Source organism: Ascaphus truei, chromosome 5 (assembly GCF_040206685.1).
Source record: "Ascaphus truei isolate aAscTru1 chromosome 5, aAscTru1.hap1, whole genome shotgun sequence".
Lineage (NCBI taxonomy): Eukaryota > Metazoa > Chordata > Amphibia > Anura > Ascaphidae > Ascaphus > Ascaphus truei.
In genome coordinates this window covers 99285474-99310140 of record NC_134487.1, presented here as the reverse complement: position 1 = coordinate 99310140, position 24667 = coordinate 99285474, and the positions used below count along the sequence as shown (strand labels likewise).

Below are 24667 nucleotides of genomic sequence, written 5' to 3'. Positions count from 1 at the left end.
GCCTGAGTGCCTGCCTCAATACCATAACCCCTATCAGTTTCAGCCTGAGTGCCTGCCTCAATACCATAACCCCTATCAGTTTCAGCCTGAGTGCCTGCCTCAATACCATAACCCCTATCAGTTTCAGCCTGAGTGCCTGCCTCAATACCATAACCCCTATCAGTTTCAGCCTGAGTGCCTGCCTCAATACCATAACCCCTATCAGTTTCAGCCTGAGTGCCTGCCTCAATACCATAACCCCTATCAGTTTCAGCCTGAGTGCCTGCCTCAATACCATAACCCCTATCAGTTTCAGCCTGAGTGCCTGCCTCAATACCATAACCTCTATCAATTTCAAAGCCATCAAAGACACCATCAATGCGGTTTTGCTGCATCTGTATTAAAAATATTATGCGACAGAAATGTTTTTAATCTAATAAATAACGTTTGAAAAAAATGTTTTTAAATTTAGCACTATTGTAGTCATTGTTTAATTCTTCTGTTTATTTAGGTTTTGCAGGTTTAACATCAAGATGAAGCCAACATCATGTTCATTCAGGAAATACATCCAGCGACATTGTCAGATAATGTACAGTACTGTAATTCATGCATCAGTAGTTTTATTTTTAAGGTTCCATAGTGAAATTAATGTGCAAATATGAAATGACACACAAATGCATTTCAAACAGATTCCATTGTTACACGCATGCGCTGAAATTCAATGACACGCATATGCGTTTCAACCAGGTCCCTTAGTGACACGCATGTGCAGATATTCAATGACACACATATGCGTTTCAACCATGTTCCATAGCATCTCCTGCATTAACCCTTCACCCTACGCATGCTTGAGCACCTGAGGAATCGACATAGAATCGTGAAACACATAGGTAATGTGAGTACCTGTCACTCTGCCTGATATCGTACACTCAAGTTAACCATTGAAAATGCAACTACGAAGGATTTCCTTTTGGGATTCAATGCTTGCTTACCTTTATTGAAAAAGTGAGTGTACATATTTGTGGAACTATCTTTTAAGCCATTCCATACAGAATTACTCTATTTTTGTGTTTTTCTCTTGTTTTATGCACCTACTGGTCTTCTGTGCTCACCGCATTCTTCATCATCATCATCAATACTAAGAACCAAAGAGGAAGGTTCATTGTGGGTTGAAGCAGCAGTTATCGGTTTAATATATAGTTTTATATATATGTATTACTTATCACATCTGTATATTCATAATTTTATCACAATTATTTGTCACAATATCGCAGTATATATTATTTAATACCATTTGGCATTCTATTAATCAATCACTACCACTGGAGCGCCGGGTGATTTTATGTTCATGTGGGATATCATCATGATCTGCGAAATAAACACCCACAGCTGAGCAGAATTTCTAGGAACTATCTGCACTTGGTTTGAACTCACACATTATTTCACTTGATTGGGATATATACCATTGATCTAAGGCATGTGCAAATGTAGTGTGTAAGTGAGCAAGTAGAATAGGTTAGCTGATATTGGTGTTATCATAATAGAGAAAGATTGTTAATAGCAAAAATAATGTAGCATTTTCATCGTAATCAATGAGATTCAAAACTGTACATGCATTTCTTGTGACGAAAATAATCTGTTTGTTAGATCAACACTGTTTGAAATGAACTATTGTCAGTGTCAAAATAAGAAAAGAGGGAGCTAGATTTTATACAATCTTCTCTCTCTCTCTCTCTCTCTCTCTCTCTCTCTCTCTCTCTCTCTCTCTCTCTCTCTCTCTCTCTCTCTCTCTCTCTCTCTCTCTCTCTCTCTCTCTCTCTCTCTCTCTCTCGAGAGAGAGAGAGAGAGAGAGAGAGAGAGAGAGAGAGAGAGAGAGAGAGAGAGAGAGAGAGAGAGACAGACAGACAGACAGACAGACAGACAGACAGACAGACAGGGTAAATGTCCAATTTTCATCAGATTCATCAGATTCATCAGATTCGCCAAAGGTTTGCACATCTCTATTCATCATATTGAATTCTAGATGTTTGCATGAATGGGATCCATGGCTTTAGTTTGTGAGTAGAATGTTCATTCAAATTCAGAATAATTCTTATGTAAAATGTCATTTTCTCAGAGATTCCCTCACATACTATGTAATCTCTTAACCATGCCGAATACCGCTGTATTAAAAATAGGTGTCAAGATTATGTTTCTCAATTGTTGAAAATAAGCACTTAAGTAGTTTACAGTAAAGATAGGTGATCTCTTCAGTCACTATTTTGTGCCAGTACAAATCCATTCTAGCACCTCACACAGATGAGCATCACTGTACTGTATGTCTCAAAATCTCCCAGCTGTAAAGACTGTGGCTGAACTGTTCAAACTACTGCATCAGATTTATTATAATACAAAATGCACTTACATTTTTTGAGTCCAATTTATTTTCCCAGTTTTGCAGAAAACTATCGGTTGGCCTGCAGGATTCACTAAAAATGTCAGGAAGCTAAAGAATATTAATATACAGGAATATACAGTATCTATGGTATGTATGCAATATTCTTTATTCTTATTAAAGCAATGGTTTGTAAGCGTGAAAGAAGGCCCATTTATTTTGGACATAGAGCTATCCCATCCGACATGTTAAAATATATATCGTAATCTAAAAAAAAAAATCGACGTCAATTAAAATATATTAGCAAAAACTGTTCTATGACCTATATTGTTAAAGTTTCTAAAAATATTTTGTTTAGGCTTTTTAATGAGCATGGTGTGATAATGAAGCTGTATAGTATGAGCATTTCGCTTTATAATCTAGTGAATTATATAGCTTTTACAACAGCGAATAGCATGTATTTTGTCACAGTCCTATATGCATTGTGTTATTTTACGTGTCTATCACTTCATATTTTAGGATTTGGACAATTTTAAATTACAGACTCCCCATACAAATTATAATAGCAATGTTTCCTGTGATGCAGCAGCATACAGTACGTGAATTCTATTTCTACTGACTGATAGAAATGTGGTTTTTCTTTCTTGAAAGTAGCTTCCTCATACATAAAATGTTGTAGATGTCACTAACAGACTTATGTGGTTGATATTCTTGAGGTGTGGAATGAATATACTGTAATATTGTGTTCCCTTGTTGGCTGGAAAGTGCTATTATTGTTCATGCAATCCCCAAAGGTTAACAGTGAATATAAAATTCAGCAATAATCTACAGTCACAGAAAAGGCGCTTTTGCAGAACCTGTTGGGTGTCTTATGTTGGAAGGTGGCAACAACTGGATATGACAGAACACACAAGCGTAATCTATTTAAATTCCGCCCTTCAAATTGGTTGCATGGTGGGTCCTGAAGTCCACCTTTTCCATCAGTGGAACCACTCACATGCGCTTCCAGTATGAGCATTCCACCTTACTCTTTTCTTGCTTTCCCTCTCTAAGGCCGAGCTCATACTGCCTGCTACGGCCGCACGCTTCCATGCGCTCCTCCGCTGCGCACTCCTGCAGCCCAGCGATCTGTGCTCAAGCTGCAGGAGTTGGGTTGCGGCGGGCAGTGGAGAGGATCAGCTGCTCACACAGCTCCACATCACCCCGGAGAAGATCACAGCCGGTCAGTGCTATGGAGCTTGGATGGGGGGGAAGGCAGGATGTATTTATTCACCATTTATTATTCTGCCCCAGCTCCTATTGCGCAGAGACAGTTGCAGGTGGCCCGTCCCCCGTCCCCCGTCTCCCGTCTCCCATCTCCACTGAAGGGCCATAGCAACCCTACCCTCCGATTTCCCTGCCGATTCTCAATTTCAGCAACCAATCAATATAAACGTTTGGACATTGATTGGCTACTGAAATTGGCGTCACGCTGCTGCAGCCGGAGATCACAGATTGAAAAGACTCCCGCGACTGCAGCAGCATCGACGCTGTACTTTGCAGCCAATGGTACTTTCAATACTGAACACTACCATTGGCTGCCAGGCATCTGTGACGAATGCGCGCGCACGTCGTGTAGCGTGCCGTGTGAGCGGGGCCTAACACCTCTATTCTCTTTCTGTTGTGTAATGCTACTGGTTTTCTGAAGATAACCAGATCTCCACTGTGTTTTGCCGGAAGCAAATAGTGAACCTTCTGTTCCCATCTTTATTGTCATCCCTATGGTCATACTTTTATGGGTTTGAACATAAAAGGAAAAAACTTAACTTTTACATCCTCAACATTTATTTATAGTAATCTGGTTTGCATGGGATAAAATACAAATTATTTTTTTTTTTTTTTTAACTTAATTTTTATTACATTTTTTAGGGAGAGGGGGAAATGAAGAAAATAAAAGATGGGGGGGGAAGGGTACAAAAAATAATGACGGGAGAAAGAACACATTCATTTAGAATTTTACCTATCAAATCATCTTATAATATTCATTCACACTTTTAATAGCCAATACAGAATTTATATCATACTGTATGCTTTTTTACAATTAGCATATATTTCTCAATTTCTAAAGGCTCGCTATAGTCATTAAGTCATTTTTTAACAACAGTTGGAGCTACATTTAAAATGAATGAAAACTGCTTAGTTTTCTTCAATTTACCACCAGCATTAGTTAACAAAAAAACATTACTTGGTGCATTAAATTACTCTCTAAGTCCAATGTAGATCTACGTATATGAGTTGCAACGAGTAAAGCCTGTGGTATACAATTCATTACACAACATTAAAAATACATAAAAATATGGAGTAATACTAATTACCCATAACAAACTTGAAGTCAAATTGCATTACATACTGTACAATATTTCTATGAATTAATTTAGTCACAATATCTGATGTAAATATGAATTGTATTTTCATCTTACTGTGTTTGCTTTTAAGTTTTATGTATTTTTAACTTTCTGGAAAAAAAAAATATAACTGCCTTATCAAACATTTGAGGGAGTAAATGTATTTTTTATTTACAAACCGGTATGTGTGAAGCAAATTTGTATACTGATGCAGCGGCCGTTATTCGAACACTTCACGCGTCATGTACATCGGAATCACGATTTGAAGCCGCGGGATGAATTCTAGCCTTCCTGCACTAAGATGCGAGCGCGGCAAGTGCAGAAAACGAGTTTTTGTGTTCTGGCTAATAAAAACATGAAATTGACACATTAGCACAGTAGCACAGTACTGTACACATTACAATTCATCTATTTTATTGCAAACGAAGAAACAGAATCCATGAAATTCAAACAAAACATCCGCGATAAGCGCGGGTGCCTGGGGCGATTGGCCGCGTGCATGCTGCGTGGGGAACAGCAGAGAACACAAAATCGGCGCCAAGATGTGTTCGAATAACGGCCGCTGCATCAGTATTTCAATGGTAATGTATCTGTCCTGTTTTCAGAACCTAAATAGAATGATTTAAGGAACCTTAAATGTGGCATTCAGAGCTCTAATCAAATGAGGCATTTACAAAGTAAAAGTGCTGCTGTGTACATTTTATCAGATCCCATAGCCAACAATAAAAAAAAATACAGGTTGCAAAAGTGTGGTTTTTCTTCACAAGTTGAGGAGTCACTGTTGGTGTTACTGAGACTTTTCACTGAACAACTTTCTAAATGTTTCTGCTAAGCGAAACATAAAGGAAGTCTTAATATATATACATGTAACGGTGTTTTCCCCACCCTCTGGGAGATTCCCCTGTTACCAGGTGTGTAGTGCTGAGTACCTGTTGATTCACAAAAGCTCTGAGGTTCCGCCATTGTCATTGGGGAAGACAAGACAGGCTTTGGGGGTGATAGCTGGTTCTCACTTTTGATTCAGCGCCTCCATCTCTTGCAGGCTCCAGGACTGCTGGAGGCGATCCCTGCAGGAGAACCCTCTGATACTCCTCCTGATTGCAGACTCAGGCAGGAGTATATTTTATAACACAGGAACAGCTTTATTGTCCAACAGCAACAATCAGCATACACTGCATACACTTGGTTCCATCCTTGTGATGGTCCCTGGACTCAACCCCCAGACATGGGTCCCAAAGGTTGATTGTTGCTCTTCCTTTACTCCCTGATGGAGTAGGAGGAATAGTCCTCACTCCCACTCCTCTAAGGGAGGGGATAGAAGGTGGCCAGAGCACTGCGCACACTCTTCCGTGAGACCAGTCTCTCTCAGGGGAGAGAACTGACTACATTTAGGAAGTGCAGCCCCTTAAGTACCCTGCGGGAGGGTCCAAGGTCTGAGCCCCTGATAGGGCAGAACACAGGCCTCAGTCGGCCTCCCCCTGTCACTCAAGGGAGCTGCTTATTGCAGGGGAAAACCCGGATTGGACCTAACACTGCCTGCACTGTACCAGGACTTACATGTCAGTCAGGGTAGATTAGTAGCCAAGATCAGATATGGCTACACTCTCCCTCTGGTGGAAAATCCAACGTTCCTGCTTGGAACCGAATTTTGGTGTATCATCCTTCAGCTTGGAACAACCTGGAACAACTCTAAAACAGTTATACCATACTATTGACAGCATACAATTGATAGTCATTTAACTCAGTAAGGCTATATGCAATTGATTGCATACCCTCTTATAACATTGATGAGGCCCAGATCCCTCCCAACATGGAGAACATTTTACCCCATGAATAATAATGAGACGGGTCAGGCTTTTTTACCAGCCTGTCCGTATGGTCAGGGAAAATGACCGAGAACACCTTCTTGGGAGCTCGTTCAGACAGGTACTCTACCCGGTCTATGTAGATACATCTACCTACCCTCCATACCCCCATTAGATAACTGACCCAGTCTTCGGTGTGGAAGATGGAGTAACGACACTTAGAGGTCAAATAGGCTAGTAAGGTATCCTCTAACCAACTCTCCTTGTTAGCCTTTATCTTCCGCATGATGGACTCTGGGACATAGGGAAAATCAAACACATGGGACTGCCTAAATCTTTGAACTATCAACCGATCAGCCCGGTTAAGTTTGGTCAATTTACGGCCGCAGGCCTGGCCCGGTAACACCCAGAACAAAGGCTCCTTTGAGGATTGCGTACGTTTATAACTTAGCCTGTGGGTTGTATGGCCCCCAACTTGATCTCCCTCTCTCTTCTCCTTATGGTTTCATCAGTCTCCTCTGCAGAGAACTCCCCTTCCTCCCACCAGTGATCATCTAGGTCCGTACTAATTAGTAGGAACCTGGTCCGGTTCATGTAGGGGACATAACCCTGGAACATGTGGTCCCACCATAGTAACACATTCCCCACACTGGCAATGGATACCTTAGACTCAGAAGCCCCCTGTAGGATATCCCTGATGTCTCTGACTTAGAAATTACACTTTCGGCCATTACTTCCCCATCTGAGTAGATCTCAAAGTCCATCCAGTCACTCCAGTCCTGAGAGGGTGTTGGTACTTTCTTGTTGCCCCGGGCCAGGGTAGTAACAGTCTTAGGCCCAGCAACAGGTCAGGGAAGATCATGGGTAATAGGCCTACCACGGCCGGTCATAGTCTGTACCCTGAGGGGTTCATGGCCCATAGGTGCCTTGCGGCCCCGGGCCTTTACCCGGTCATAGTACTGCTGCAGGCTTTACATAGTACTGCTGCAGGCTTTACATAGTACTGCTGCAGGCTTAAAGACGGCATCATCATCGAGGTGACTGCCGGGGCGGAGACGGATGCTACCGTGCCCGCTCCAGTGTGTGTGTTACACTCTGTGTGTGTGTGTGTGTGTGTCGTTCTGCATGTAATAAACCTGCTGCAGTCAGTGTGTGAGTTTATGTGTGTGTTACAAGTGTGTGTTTTACACTGTGTGTGTGTGTTGTTCTACAGGTAATAAACCTACTGCAGTCAGTGTGTGAGTTTCTGTGTGTGTGTGTTTTACACTGTGTGTGTGTTTTGTTCTGCAGGTAATTAACCTGCTGCAGTCAGTGGGTGAGTTTCTGTGTGTGTGTGTGTGTGTGTGTGTGTGTGTGTGTGTGTGTGTGTGTGTGTGTGTGTGTGTGTGTGTGTGTGTGTGTGTGTGTGTGTGTGTGTGTGTGTGTGTGTTTTACAGTGTGTGTTGTTCTGCAGATAATTAACCTGCTGCAGTCAGTGTGTGTGTGTGTGTGTGTGTGTGTGTGTGTGTGTGTGTGTGTGTGTGTGTGTGTGTGTGTGTGTGTGTGTGTGTGTGTGTGTGTGTGTGTGTGTTTTACACTGTGTGTGTGTTTTGTTCTGCAGGTAATTAACCTGCTGCAGTCAGTGGGTGAGTTTCTGTGTGTGTGTGTGTGTGTGTGTGTGTGTGTGTGTGTGTGTGTGTGTGTGTGTGTGTGTGTGTGTGTGTGTGTGTGTGTGTGTGTGTGTGTGTGTGTGTGTGTGTGTGTGTGTGTTTTACAGTGTGTGTTGTTCTGCAGATAATTAACCTGCTGCAGTCAGTGTGTGAGTTTCTGTGTGTGTGTGTGTGTGTGTGTGTGTGTGTGTGTGTGTGTGTGTGTGTGTGTGTGTGTGTGTGTGTGTGTGTGTGTGTGTGTGTGTGTGTGTTTTACACTATGTGTGTGTGTGTTGTTCTGCATGTAATTAACCTGCTGCAGTCAATGTGTGAGTTTCTGTGTGAGTGTGTGTGTGTGTTTTACAGTGTGTGTTGTTCTGCAGATAATTAACCTGCTGCAGTCAGTGTGTGAGTTTCTGTGTGTGTGTGTGTGTGTGTGTTTTACACTATGTGTGTGTTGTTCTGCAGGTAATTAACCTGCTGCAGTCAATGTGTGAGTTTCTGTGTGAGTGTGTGTGTGTGTGTGTGTTTTACACTGTGTGGGTGTGTTGTTCTGCAGGTAATAAACCTGCTGCAGTAGTGTTTGAGTTTCTGTGTCACCTGGGGCCGGCAAACTTAAGGTGAACAACATTTAAGTGCTAATCCCATTTTATCATTGTGATATATAATAGCTATATCCAGGGACGTTGCTAGGAATTTGGCTGTGGGGCATTTTGATTTGGTGGTGGAGTACTAATTATGCGCCACGCATTACCAACTAGGATCACACAAAGTACAGCATGCCGAAGAGGTGACCTGGCATTGCGCCAAAACATTCTGGTGCTATTATGTGTATAGTATAGTCAGGTTATACACAGTGTCAGTGTATACGCTGACCCAGAGTATATAACCAGGTGGCACTATACACCGACACAGAGTGTAATTTGATAGCACTATACATCAACACATAGTATAACATGACACAGAGTACAACTGGGGGGAAAGGGAAAGAGGCGGTAACACATGAAGTAGGGGTTGACACATGGGCAGGGAGAGTTTGGGACAAGGGGATGACAAGAGGAGGGACAAGTGGTGGGGCAGTGAGGAATAACTGGTGGGGTAGTGAGGGAGACGGAGAATGACAAGTAGAGAATAGAGGGGCACTAGGTGATTTTGTGCTTCACGTGTTGAGCACTCAGCACAAGTCAGACAGGCAGCTCAGCACAGAGACCCACCCCTCTAAGGCCTCGTTCAGGGTGCTGGCTTCGGAGGGAGGGCGTGCTGCCGTGAGAAACAAAGTATTCAATTTGAATACTGGTTTTCAGGGTAGCAGCTGCCCTGTCTCCAAAGCCAGGAGTTGAAGCTGACTACAGTTTCAATAAACGAAAATTTCGTTTTTTGGAACTGCAGCAGCGTCACAGGGACCAAGGCAGCCAATGACTGCATGACTGCAACTTGGATACTTACCCTGCCGTGTGTAACCCCGCCCCCTCCCCAACGCTGAAAAGTCTGCTGGGGGATAAACACATGTCGCCCAGCAAACTGCAGCACTGCCTCCCTCACGCCCTCCCTCCGAGTCCTGCAGCTGACACCCTGAACGAAGCCTAACATCACAGGAGGAGAAATGGCTACGACATCCTCTCCTAGTCCCTCCCTGTCTCTGATCTCATCCTCTCCCTCCACAGCAAGCCGGAAAATGTTGGTGAGGGCATGATTCCGGCTGGCGTCCCCGCACCTAAGCATTACGTCATCGTGGATGCGTGATTTACTTCCACTTTTTCAGTTGTTTCTATTTTCTTGTATTTCCTGGTGTCTGAAATTTGACCCCTGGGAGCAATCAATTTTCCTGGGAATCAGGAAATTTCCAGGGAAATTTAAACACTGGCAGTAACATCCCCAGTCATGCCTTTGAGGCTTCCTATTGGATGACTGCAGTGGTCATGCTGATTTTCTGCTTCAATTTACCAGCAAATTGAAAGGGGAAATTCTCAGGAACCACAGGAGCTGAGAACAACACGATTCAGCTCTGATAGGTACCCTGGTTTTGATTGTGGAAGAGAAAAATCGAAAAATGGGGATTCTGATGCTTTTTCCACAGTAATCGAGCACAAGTGGTGAAACTGGTGCAATGTACTGGCATTCCAACAACGTTGGGCGCTGAAACTGCCTGAGAATGTTTAAAAAAACAGGCCTTTTATAGCTCCAGTGACCATCTGAGCTGGGAGCGATAGCATTTTTTAAATATTTGCATAAGAGATGGAAGTTTTTGGGGAGGAAAAGTTAAAAAGCTGTGTCTCGACCCATTCTGCCTAAAGCAGTAGAAACATGATATATAGGAAAAAGAGGGGGGGAGGGGAAAGGGAATGGTGGGGGAGAAACAGCTCTTGCGTCAGCCTTAGTGAGGGAGTACTGTGCAAGGAGAGAAAAATTCGTAAATACACAGAAAATAACAAGATCCAAGCTTACAGTAGTTGCACTCTATACATAAAACCAACGGAATTCATTTATAATAACTTTTAATGGAAAATGGATAGAACAGGTAATGATTAGTGAAGACAGTGGTAGCCAATCACACAAATAAATTAAAAAAACTATAGAAGAACCCAACTCTAAATATATGGAGTGGATACTTCAGCGTATATGTTAGGGCAAGAGAGTATAAATACTGCCCAGGTTACATCCGCATTTATGTTAATGCTCATCAGGGGTCTTGGTACTACCCAAATTGATAGTGAGGTGCAGAAAAGCTAGCACTGTCAAAAGCATAACTCCTTTAAACTACAGACTGGGTAGCCTGGCTGGCAGAGACAGGAGTTGTTGTTCCTGAAAACAGCGCTCCCTGTGAGCCAGTTGTAGCCACGGTGGAAGTAACTACTATGAAATTACACGTGTACAATACATATGTAGCCCTCTTTCTGAAACTCTAAAGAGACTATGGGTAACTGCACGCACCTGTGGCTCCAGGAGATCTGAGCCTCCGCTAGCTGGGAGCCTGGGGTAACACTTATTAGCGCAGCGCCTCCACTTACCCAGGATCCCTGTGATGTGAGATTCCCCTGGGCAAGAAACATATACACACACATATGTTTGTAACTGATTTTACTGTTACACAATAATAACCTTAGCACTCTATATCGGCATCAACACATAACATATAACCGTATACTATACGCTTATCACTTATTATTAATTCAGCTTAACTGATAATGTCTTCATAACGTAAGTGGCTCAGCCACGCTCTTAATGAGTATTGTCCTGTACAGTAGTGGCTCAGCCACGCTCTTAATGAGTATGTCTCTGTCCCGTCACCGTGTGCCCCACACACTGTGTCCTGGTACTAATAGGAAAGATTGCTCTGTGTATTTAGGCCTCTGGCCACTTCACTAGTGTCCCCAAAGAGTTACGCCTAAGGCGGGATCAGCGCCTGTTGACCGGTGTTGGTGCACTTGCTGTAAATACCTTCCGGTCACGGCGGTGACCGGTAACAACTTCAAAATGGATCAGACGAATCCTCTGCTTGCCTTTGATGTCATGCTGTGCAGCTGTCTGGTCCCAAACAGCTCGCCACCACCTTGCTCCGCACACTTGTCCCTAACTGTCTACACAGTAAGGTGAATGATCTCTACCACTATGGGTGTCCCTGCAGCACAGCAGCCTACTGTGACTCAGGGGATTCTCCTAAGGGCCTTCGGGGTAAAGCTGTCCTATGCAGGCGGGTCACGGACCCCCTGCACACACACCCTCCTCCTTTTCCTTCCGGATCCCTTCTGCCTAGCGTGGTCTCTCCCCCACGCTTCCCTTTCCTCCTCCCGTAATTCCAGCCTTCTGATTGGCTCCTGACATCAGATGACTGTCCCAGAGCTCATGGGAGTTGTAGTTTGCCAACGGAGCCTTTCCCCTATTGGTCCGTCGTTTGCGCGCTTATACTGCGCATGCGCGACGTCTCCGCTCTGTCAGTGCCCTCAGAAAGGTTGCGCAAAAACATGGCAGCGCCCTATACTGTTGGGCCGCCGCGGAACCTGCACCACTCTCTCCGAGCCCTCACTGCAACCACCTGAGGTAATTAACACACCCCTACACATATGTCTCACTAGGTGTTACACTTGACTGATACATGAATGTATAAGTGTTAGTTGTGGTCAGACGTTTTAAGATTAGTGCGGAAACAAGTATCAATTCTTATAGCAGCAATTTAGTTTCCTCTAAAGTTAAATAGAGTCCACACTATAACAGCTCAGAACGGAAACGTATGCCTGATTAGAGGGGACACTCAGAGATATTGGATCCTCTTTACACACTGTGGGGTGTCCGTATTGATGGTAAAGCTGTGTGGTGACCACAATAAAACATTCGATTAGATCAGCATTAATGGTCTGGTAAAAGTATACCCGATCCTGACACCGTGGGGGTGAAGTGGGCAAAAGTGTGAGTAGGCTCAATATGTACTTACTGTACAGTATAGTGAGGCACGATGTCCTTTAGTACACCGTATCACAAGTATATCCTCATATATATATAATATATATATATATATATATATATATATATATATATATAGTACCTATAAAGAAGCATGGTGTCCTGTAATACACCGTATCACGGATATTGCATCACATATATTAGTAGTACTTGTGGTTAGGCACAGTGTCCTACAATACACTGTATCATGAGTATAGCCTCAAAAATATAGGAAGGTATTGGTATATTCAGAGTCGTAACCTCCTCTTCCCAGAGAGAGGTGCACCAAAATGTTGAAACGCAACCTCTCCACAACACGCCGTTACATCACTTGATGTTGACACGCACGCACCAACATATATTTCGCGTATGACAAGTAAGAATTTATAGACACAATCTTCCTAAAAGGAAACAGAGATAAAACCATACTAAGTCATCTACAGAGTGGGATACCTCTAATGATGAGGGGGAGGGACTTTTGTTTTGAACTTCTGGTGACAGAGCAGATAGATATAGGATGTTTTTTTAGAATGAGGCCCCCACGATCCACTCTTCCACAGAAGAGGAAGACCCAAAGAAGACAGTCGAATTGGCTTAAGGGACAGACTTCTGGGCCTATCGAGGGAGATACAGAGGACCCTTCAGACATCACAAAGGAGATGAAAATAATGACAACAACCAAGTCATCAATCTGTCCTCATACAGACTGGACGATTATTACATTAGGGCACTAAATAAGGGACTGTCCTTTTCCCCATCAGAGGATTTTTTTACTCTTTGACTGGGTTAAAGACACAAACCTTTTAACTATAAAACTTCTCCTCCATAAATTCTTCAAGAAAAGAGAACCCGCGCAACATAGGCATCAGGGACTTGCTAACTTAGATTCTAGGGACATTGAATACCTTAGGGACCTTTCCTCCCTCCTTGATGAATCCTCAAGGAGACAGGTAATTCACCAACATGAAGCCACAATCTATGTTTACCCCCCCCCCCCCTCCCGAAGTGCCAATGTTGAGATATTCACTAAACTTGTTATTAGAGATCTAGAGCAACTTAAGCCAACAATGAGCTTTGGCAATCTCAGCCCTAGGGAGTGTATGGCCCTGAAAGAACTCAAAGAGAAGACCGATATAACCAAACTTTCTGATAAAAGGGGGAACATGGTTATTTTGAACACTGAAGACTATATGAGAGAGAACAATAGGTTGCTCTCTGACAGGACCTGCTATTCTATCCTGATTACGGACCCCACTATCCAATTTAAAAAGGATCTCAAGGTGATTCTTGATAAGGGAATAACTGACAAGGTCCCTCTCTAAAAGGGAATATGATCAGCTCTTAACCCAGTCACCTAAGATGGCAATGTTTTACAGCTTTCCCAAGATCTATAAGAAGACAACCCCACCACCAGGATGCCTTATAGTATCTGGGATCGCAGACCTAACGGAACAAGCTAGTGTCTATGTGAATCAAGTTTTGAAGCCATTTGTTAAAACGTTGCCTTCTTATTTGCAGTATGTGATACTAAAGATGTCCTTAATAGGTTAAATGATGTGACTATAGACACAGAAACTCTGCTCATTAGTCTTGATGTGGAGGCATTTTATACGTCTATAATACATATGGCCGGGTTAAATGCGGTTACGAATTTTCTAATAAACTTCTTCCAGAACTTAACTGACTTAATTTGGGAGGATGTCACAATTTAGTATATCTTTGGGGAGTGTCTCTAACTCTGACTCATAGCAAGCCAGAGCCGGATACAGATTGGCGCACACACACCAAGGGGCGTTCCAACCAATATCCACCCCTCAGATTGACATCCTCAGAAGTTGCTAGGCCCGCCCTTGAATACTGATACATCATTCAAGGCTGTAACACACATACAGGCCTTTGGAAGGAATTAACCTTTCCACTGCCTGCACTAACAGGACTGACAGAAGAAAGGCACTGGGAAAAGAAGCTATGTTATACATATATTCAGTGTAGGTACCTGCAAAATTGGGTTATGCCTTGAGGTGGCTTGCAGGCTTATAAAGCTTTGGCCAAAGGGTTTAAACAAAAACAAAATTTAACAAAATAATACTTATTCATGAGATCCCTATTTTATTTTAGCCTAATTGGTAGTAGCGCAGCTACTCGTTTTTGTTTTTGTTTTTCTATATGTAAGGCCTATCTTTTTACCAGCAGCAAACTTCTATAGGGAGAAGCGCGTTAATATGTACAATCTTTAACATCTTGTGCAATTCGTATTTTAAAAAAATAAATACATTAATGTGGACATCAATGTATCTATTGTTAAAGTGCTATTTTTATTTGATCAAATATATCAAGTTGTCAAGATATCCCATAAAGTCTCCTATTTTGACAATATTTACGCTACAATTTTTGAATTTGTATAATATAAAAGATCTTAGCACAAATAAATTGTACACAATGCTAAAAATATTATAAACCATCATTCTGATTTAAATCACTGTAAAACACGAGACTTGTACCTTCTTTAACAGCTTCAGTGCACACATTTTGAATATTTAGAATATAGAGCTAATGATATCATTAAACAAAAAAAAGACGGGGTGTGTGCCGAGCACACGCGTTCTAAGTGAAACTTCTTTGTCTTTTGTCACTGAAATTGTAATTACTGTATACAGTACTCTCAACAGTCTTTCATTCAATCCAAAAACATCAAAATACAATTTCAGTGATAAAACACAAATCACTTCGAAGGTGCACGCTAGGCACACGGCCCCCACAGGAGCAGAGTAGTCAGTGTCACACTGCTTTGCAGGGTCAGAAAGTGTAAAAGAAACAGAAAGAGCAGAAACACTAGAAACTTCCCTAGTCAGCGTTGTCATAATTGGACTTTCCCCAGGTTTAGTATTAGTAACTCTAGAAACATGCTGCTGTTAGTCCCTTGACCCTGAGGTTGCACTTCCAAAAATGATGTTGTCATCTGTGTAATGCCTGTCGCTACGACTCTTGACGGTGTCATCTTGGCTTTTGTTAGTCATGGGGAAGTAGAGCACTTGGTGGATTTCTGGCTGAAGGGTACCTTACAGGTGCAAAGTGCTATTTTCTTTTTTCCACTATGGCTTCTATGTTTAAATGTATTTGTCTTGTTCGTCAATACACGACTAGTGCTGCTCACACCCTGTTTATGCTTTACGTGTGAACAACATTGCTGCAAAAGATGTACTACCTCGAAGAGTTTGGTTACGTTAAATAAACTTGCTTTTGAAAAACCCACTTAGAGGGCTGTGAACTTTCAGCATTGGCCACCTAAGTTAACGCCTTGTTAAGTGGTAACGTATCTTCAAAGCTAACTAACGCAGTGTTAACTGCTGTTGTCAGACGGAAATTGGCATAGTATAAATTGTTTATGCAAAGGAGGAGCGAGAAAGGGAGAGAGAGAAGGAAATCATGTGGTGGGGCATCTGCACCACAAAAAGGAGCACACCTGGGATATATGGCAATATGGATATACAAAGTATATTTAAAGCAGCAATACAGGTTTCACTTAAAAATAATAATAATTAATTACAGGATTGTAGCAGGGGGTCTTCGGAGTTGAACTGTGTTAATTTAAGTTTCAGGGACCCCCTGCTTACAGAGATACTTACCTCCATAGGGGGTTCCGGTATCTCTGCAGTCACAGAAACTGGGGACCTTACTTAATTGCAGGGTTTAAATGACCCGCATCACTTGGGCCAATTGGAAGCTGTGATTGTCACGGGAGACCAGGACTAACACACCAGGGATCAACTCGCCAGACAGAATAACAGAGTTAATAAAAGTGAATTTATTGGAAAATAATATCCACAACTGTTACAGACATATACTCCTAACTGGGGATACTGGGGAATAATCTGCAGGCCTAGGTGCAGGGACCTCTGTGAAGAGATTTCCCCCATTCTGCTCTCACGCAGTGCTCAGCAGGCACTGCTATCAGAGACCCTAACCGACACACAGGAGCCCAGAACTCTGGGACTTCTAACTGCCACTGGCTCTGGCTGGAACCGGCTGGAACTAACTCTGGCTGGAACTGACTCTGGAATCCCCATTAGAAGATAGAACTAACTAGGGGCATGAGCAACCGGCAAACTCCGATTGTGCATGCTCGGTCGGCAAATTCCGATAGCGCATGCGCACGAGCAGCCAGCAATTGCCGATCGAGCATGCACACATGCAGTCTGCAAGTGCCGATCACGCATGCATGGCCAACGGCTACAAAATTGGGACAGCACCCCAAAAGGTCAGGACAGAGCCCTAAAAACTGGGGCTGTCCCAGGTAAAGTGGGACATCTGGTCACACTAGACTTAACCCGTTCACAAAAAGTTACTTGTGACATAGAAATATAAATATTAGGGATCATATAAATGTCTGAAACACATCATAAACTATAGTATTGTTTTTAATGATCAAAGTGGTATTTCTGTGTGAACTAATATGTTATATAATGTACTGTAATGATGACTGTATTAAGTATGGGTGTAGAATAATGTATATCCATAGATATTGCAACAATAGTAATTCATATTTAATTTGTATTAATGTACAATTAAAATAAATCAAGAAAGGACACTACAAATAATGGAAAAAATTAAGAAGTGTAAAAATATAAAATTTGACAATATTATAGTAAGATTTACATTTGCTTTTGTTAATCTATCTTATCTTATTATTAATAACGCGCCTTAAAGTTTGAACGATGCGCATGGGCAGTGTGTTGAACGCATCTCTGAGACATTAAAATCCCTGTTAATAGGGCTGCTACTTTGGTGAACGGACGTTATTTTTGCATCTCATGGATATGTGGATACCCATTAATAAGCCGAAAAATAACATCCTTTCCCAATTTTCATAATGCATGTAACTAACGCTAAATCAACGTGGATCTACCCCAATGTTTTTCGCTGATTATTCAACATAAAACATACATTATGTATGTGTAAAAAAATGTAGTGATAGGCTGCAACCACTATGTGGAGATAGAGGCAAAGAGAACACACAAAATATATTGTCTAATACAGCGGTGCGCAAACTGGGGGAGGAGAATTTCTAGGGGGGGCGCAGCGGTTACAGAGGCCCCACGCTCTTCCCCATGGCATATAAATAAAATGCCTCTGTAACTCAATTACCTGCTCTCTGCCGGGTCTTCGGCGATGCGTCGCCTCGCAACGCGGCATCAAATGACGCTGCGGGTCATGTGACATCACATGTCGCCATGGCAACGCACGTCAAATTACGCAACAGGGTCATGTGACGTGACGTCACATGACCCGTGACATCATTTGACACGAGTCATTGGAGAGGGGGGGCGAGAACGCTGCAGTTCCCAGGCCGGGGGGCGCAGCTCGAGAAGTTTGTGCACCCCTGGTCTAATATAGTGTTTTTTAACCTGTGTTCTTTGGAATCTTGGTATTCCCTGGGACAGGGGTCGGCAACGGCTCTTTCCGCTCCCACTTGCGGCTCTCTGCAGGTTGCCGACCCCCAGCTGCTGCCTCTTTCCCTCACTGTCCTGGCGGTGGCTGCGGGGGGGAAGGGGGGCGCAGGCCGATGCTGATCAGTGCCTTAAGCACTCAACGCGTTTCACCCATAAGGTGGGCTTCTTCCCCGGGGGTAGTGTGCATGTGTCTATTTGAGGGGGGGGGGGGTAGTGTATGTATGTATGTATGTATGTATGTATGTATGTATGTATGTATTGTGTATTTGTAAATGACACTGTTTTACGCAGAAAAACAATGAAAAAAACTAAATAAAGGGACTTATTATTGTGAGGTGCATTTTATTCCCCCACATATTTTGTCCTATGTTAATGCTTATACAGTATATACCTATTAGTGTGTGTACAGTATATGTACAGTATGTATTTGTGGGAGTGCAATATTCATGCATGTGTTGCGGCTCTCGGAATATTTTGGAGAAAGATATATTTTTTAATAAAATGGCTTTTCTTCCTTGAGAGTTTGCAGACCCCTATCCTAGGAGTTTTCGCGAGCTTCCGCAGGGGGGAAAAAGTGATAGATGTTTAAACCCTCTCACTGCCATGGTAAAGAAGTAGTAACTGTTATAGCATCTGTTAAGCGTGTGGGGTGATCATGAGTAACATAATTTTCTGCTCGGCTATTTGCATGACTTATGGCACTTTGAACGGAGGTGCTCTGAAAAATTGTGTTATTTATTTCCTTCTGTATTAGTTTAACCTCTAATAATGGCTACTACATCTGCAGTTTCCACTCATATAGCCAACGGACTTTTCTTATGTAACCTTGCCCAAAGGAGTGTTACGTCAAGGTAGTGTTAGTTAGGCAAAACTGCTCAGTGTGGCAGGGTTACCTTTCTCAGGTCATGGGCCTCCGTGCAGGCTGGTGTACTAAGCATTGATGGAATGAAGGGTGCCAGGAACTTTATTTAAACAAACAGTTCTTTATTCATTATTGTAGATGTAGCGGTGTTACCCCCACCCTCTGGGAGATTTCCCGGCTACCAGGTATGTGATGATGCTGCATTCCTGTTGGCTCACAGAAAGGCTGAGATCCCGCTGATGTTGTTGGGGAAACAGGACAGGCTTTAGGGGTGATAGCTGGTTCCCCTGCATTCTGGTGTCAGCGCCTCCATCTGCCGCAAGGTCAGGGAGTGCGGGAAGCAGTCCCTGCGGAAGAACTCTCTCATACACCCCCTGACAGACTGCAAGTCCAGGCAGGTGTATATTTGATAAAAGGAATATCTTTATTCTTCTCCATCACAGAGTACAAGATACAGGCAGCACTGCATACTTAACACTGGTCTCCAGTCTCAGGATGGTCCCTGGACTCAACCCCCAGTCATGTGCCCCAGAGGTCGGTCCTAACTCTTCCCCTACTACAGAGCAGAGGGTATGGTTCTCACTCCCACTCCCCTAAGGGAGGGGACAGAAGGTGACAGAGCCCTGAACACCTCTTCTGTAAGACCAGTCTCTCAAATGTGAGAGACAACTGAAACAATTTGGGTGTGCAGCCCCTTAAGTAGCCCCTTAAGTACCAAGGGGGAGAGTCCAAGGTCTGAGCTGCTTGCTGGTGGGGAAACCCCTGGGAGCCTAACACTGCCTGCACTGTACCAGGACTTACATATCAGACAGGGTAGATTAGTAGCCAAGCCAGGCATTGCTATATAGACATTCATACTTGTTCCCTGGGGACTCAAGCAGCACTGTAGGGAGGTACATGGTGTCACATTTTCATATATTTTAGTTGGATAAACGGCAATCCCTTGCATGTGGACGTGAGGTGCACCTTCTATTGAGGATCCCAAATCCTGTCATCCTGTTCAGATCCCTCATAGTCCCTACATTGCTTGCTAGTGTGCTATTTGTGCTTGTCTGTTGACAAGTCCCCTCTGTGACACTTCTCAAGGTGACCATACCCACTACCATATAGTTACACACTTAAGAACAGACGAGGCTCCTCTTCTCTTGTCCTCCAGGAACCTAAGGGCCTAGAAGCTTCTGCAGCCCTTAAATACACTTCTGTTAGGTCACCATCCCCCTGGATACAGGGGGAAAGTTGGGTGTGGCTAGAATTATACTTGGTATCTTATACTAAGTTAACAAAACACACAAAACCCCAGCAAGCTCTTTTTGGGAACCCCTGAGCCCCCACAATATATATATATATATATATATATATATATATATATATATATATATATATATATATATATATGTATATATATATATATATGTATTTAAGTGTCAAAAAGGAGAGCTATTGAGTGTGGCATATGTATACAACAAACGACAGATAAGCCTAATGCTACATCCAACATGACAAAAATACACAGTAAAATACTTATATATTCTCTTGAAAAAGGGTCATTTAGTTTTAACCCTTTGGGTAAAGCGTTGTAAGCTTGCGAGCCACGACCAGGCAGACCCTGTTCGCAAGTCCTAACACTACCAGAAAAAATACTAATATACCTCTATTAGGATTTAAATTCTCATTTACCTCTATTAGGAGGGAGAAAGACCACATTGGATCTATATCCAGTAGAATGAAAGGACCTACTAACTTGGGAAGTGGGGAGGGGCGGGCTTAAAACCTGGGAAGGAGGAGCCACAAATCTCCAGCAGCTGAGACCGCTGAGAATAGGTTAACAAAACACACAAAACCCCAGCAAGCTCTTTTTGGGAACCCCTGAGCCCCCACAAAATATATATATGTATTTAAGTGTCAAAAAGGAGAGCTATTGAGGGTGGCATATGTGCAGTATACAACAAACGACAGAGAAGCCCAATGCTACATCCAACATGACAAAAATACACAGTAAAATACTTATATATTCTCTTGAAAAGGGGTCATTTAGTTTAACCCTTTGGCCAAAGCATTATAAGCTTGCGAGCCACATCAAGGCAGACCCTGTTCGCAAGTCCTAACACTACCAGATTAAATACTAATATACCTGAGTGTGAGTATCTGTTTCACATATATATTTAGGGTCACCCCCAATTGGTGTGGATTACTTGCATGTTCAGGGGCAAAAAACCCTGTTTGAAGTCAAATATTATATTTTTCTTTGCATGTGTTATTGTTTTTATATTGAGATCCATCTTGGACATCCTAGCTGCAACATTACTCAACGGGCCAGTATTAATCTTTTATTTTATTGCGTATTTTCTGGTCCAATATTCTGTGCATTTTGAATTATTATATTGCTTTCGTGGTTTAATGTGTACACCTACATTCAGGGAGCGTCCCAGTTTATTTATATCAAATGTGGGAGAACCCTTGAATAAAAAAAGGCAGTATTTTAATAATCTAGCATAGCAGTTGGACATTACACCATATACCGATGAACCCTCCTTAGAAGCTGGCCAAGGAGGGTTACACAAGGGTGTCTCATAAGGGAAAAAAAGTATTCATTCCTTACTCCACAAAATGGCAATCAGACTTCTCCCTGGACTAAGATCCTTCCCATGTTAATTTATTTGGTATATCACTGAATACCTTTCCTTTCTAAAACAGATGTCCAACCTGTAGTTTTTTAATAACTACATACTATCTGGCATTTCTTTATTTCTAGTGGGGTTCTGCTGTTCAAGCATTTAGACATTTACAGTTACAAGACTCATCACATTTATGCTACATAGGGTTATGAGTGCGCGCAACTTGGGGACTTGCTGACACACTATCTTCCCTTGGATCTGGTGCAAGACGGCTTTGCTATTTATTTGTTCTTGTTATTTTCCTTAGTGCATCACCCTTATTTTATTCCCATTTTGGAGTACTGGTATCCACCTCTCTTGTGGCTTACTGTAAAGAACCATTTCTTTTGTTGCTGTGAAATCTCCTTTCTTCCTACCTTAAGGAATGACCTGTGTCGTTTGTACTCTCCTTGTACTCTCCTTGTACTGTTTGTACTCCTTGGGATGAATAGTTCTGTTGAAAGCTGCTAGTATTGACGCTGAATATATTTAAGTAATAATCCCCAAAGAACAGGGCTTCACCTCGGGCCTTCAACTCTTCCAGCCAGGGCATTATTGGCCAGTAATGCCCTGTTCTGAGGGGATTATTACTATTATAGGCTAAATGTAGGATTTTTTCATAAAAAATAGACACTTTTGTAAAGATATATAACTCGGAACTTCGCTAATGCACCTGTGTAGGAAAAATAAGTAAAGTAGCAAATGAGAAGGGAGAGAAGTGGAGGGGGAAGAGGTGAGTGGGGGAGAGAGGAGAGGTGAGGGGGGGAGAAGAGAGGTGAGGGGGAGGAGAGGTGAGGGGGGGAGAAGAGAGGTGAGGGGGCAAGGGAGGAAGAGAGGCAAGGGTGGGGGAGAAGAGATAGGTGAGTGGGGATTGAGGGAGGTGGTGGAGGAGGGGAGAGGTGAGGGGAAGGAGCGAGAAGAAGGGGGGAGCGAGTTGAGGGGGGGAGCGAGGTGAGGGGGGGAGCGAGGTGAGAAGGGGAGTGAGGTGAGAGGGGGAAGCGAGGTGAGGGGGGAGGGAGCGAGCGCGAGGAGAGAGAGATGTGAGGGGGGAGGTGGGGGGGAGAGAAGTGAGGGGGGAGGGAGAGGGGGACAGGTGACGGGTAGGGGGAGGTGTTGAGGGGGGAAAGGGATGAGAAGTGAGGGGAGAAGGGGGAGGTGTTGAGGGGGTTAAGGGATGAGAAGTGGGGAGGAGAAGAGGGGGGGAGATGTGGGTGAAGGGGAGAATGGGAAGAGAAGTAGGGGGGACAGTGATTTTAACTACAAACTAAAAAAACAGATAAAAATGACCTTATCAAAAGCTATGTAAGTGGTGGAAGAAATATTACTTTGTTTCAAGTAACAAAGTTACTATTTGGGACCACCAGCTTCTGCCAGCAATAGCAGGAGAGTGAGGGAGGGGGAGAGGCAGGGGGGAGAGTAAGAGAGCCTGCATGTGCTGTGTGAGAGCCTGCATGTGCTGTGTGAGAGAGCCTGTGTGAGAGTGCCTGCATGTGCTGTGTGAGAGAGCCTGTGTGAGAGAGCCTGCATGTGCTGTGTGAGAGAGCCTGTGTGAGAGTGCCTGCATGTGCTGTGTGAGCGAGCCTGCATGTGCTGTGTGAGAGAGCCTGTGTGAGAGTGCCTGCATGTGCTGTGTGAGAGAGCCTGTGTTGCTGTGCTGTGAGAGGAGAGGAACAGCGATGCCGCGCTCCCCTTGCCTCTCTGAAAGGTGAGTTGGCAGGGTGCCAAAAATTATGGGCATTACTGAATGAATAATGCCCGTAATTCTAACCAATCAGAGGGCAGGGATTTCATTAATCCCGGAATTTTACTGCTTCAGCCTATAATTGTATATAATATATATGGTGTTAATTAACTCACAAAATCTTTTACACAAGTAGGAATTAAGAAATCATTAACAAACCATGTAATAATGTTATTATTTATTTTCATTTGCTGTCATAAGACAAAAAATACAAAGGTACAGAATATTATAAAATCAATGATAAATAATATAGATAATTCCATAGAGCTGTAATAAATAAGCAATTTTTTTTTCTAAGTAATATGAAAGTGAGGTATCCTAGGAATGTGTCTAGTTATAGTTTAGTGCTTTTGTATATCCCTACCCTAAACTGAATAACTTTTATGATCTTGTAGTTTCAGATGTGCAAAACTGTTCAGATTCTGTTTGAAAATACAATAATGTCTCCCTTTTGCTGCTGAAAATCACAACGTTGTAAATACAATAGCCAGATGAATCAATAACGCTAGATTCTACAAACAAAAAACTACAAAGCATTGAAATATGACCTCTAAAAATCATTTTACTGTAGTTCCACTAGAGGGAGCTCAGGACACCTTGATACTCCTAAACAAAGAGGCAACTCCGATTAGTTTCCCTGTTTTGCATTAGCCAATAAATACTTTTCAAGTCTCCGTCTGTAATAGGTAGTTAGTTGAGCAAGATAAGTTAATAATAGTGTAGCTCCCCACCAATAATTTTTTTTTCTTACGCACTATTGATTTTTAAAAATGGTTTAAAGGCCCAAACCCAAGTTCACCTTGATAAAGGGCCTGTAGCCCAAAACACGTAGGTGTGCTGTTTGTGTCTATGATCCAATAAACTCTATTTTTAATCGTGGGAACGCTCCCTTGTATTTTTGCCAGCTAGCACTGGAAGTAGTGCTCTGTCTTCTCTCCTTCTTGTTCCCAAACCCAAGTTTACATGGCAGCCTCTGCTTCATATTCTTACTTGCTCAGTTGTGCATATTCTGTACAGCCCTTTGTAAACTTTAATTAAAAATAACAACTACTTCAATATAAAAAATTAAGAACAAGTGAATATATAATGTGAAAATAAATGTAATAACTATTTAATAAATACAAACTAAATTCAGTATTATAAATTGATAATAAATGATAAATTAATAATCTTGCATATTCTGAATAGAGTAGAGAATCAGTTAGACGATCCGATCTCCAAAATAAACAAATCTCTCTTCTGGAAATTACGGAGTAAATATTAGACGACCGTTTTAAATTCAAGTTCTCATTCAACTCCATCCACTATCTGCAAACAAAATGGATTACAGGCATACCCCGGTTTAAGGACACT

General features: G+C 42.6%; 1 long non-coding RNA gene across 1 annotated transcript in view; it reads left to right on the top strand.

Annotated features, from left to right (window-relative positions):
* The window catches only part of LOC142494412 (uncharacterized), a 34504-nt gene extending 10322 nt beyond the window's left edge, over positions 1-24182 (top strand). The window contains exons 2-5 of the long non-coding RNA XR_012801424.1: positions 491-568; positions 2412-2503; positions 2873-2948; positions 23710-24182. This is a non-coding gene — a long non-coding RNA (uncharacterized LOC142494412). The remainder of the gene's footprint in view (positions 1-490; positions 569-2411; positions 2504-2872; positions 2949-23709) is intronic.
* Positions 24183-24667: the final 485 nt, after the last annotated feature.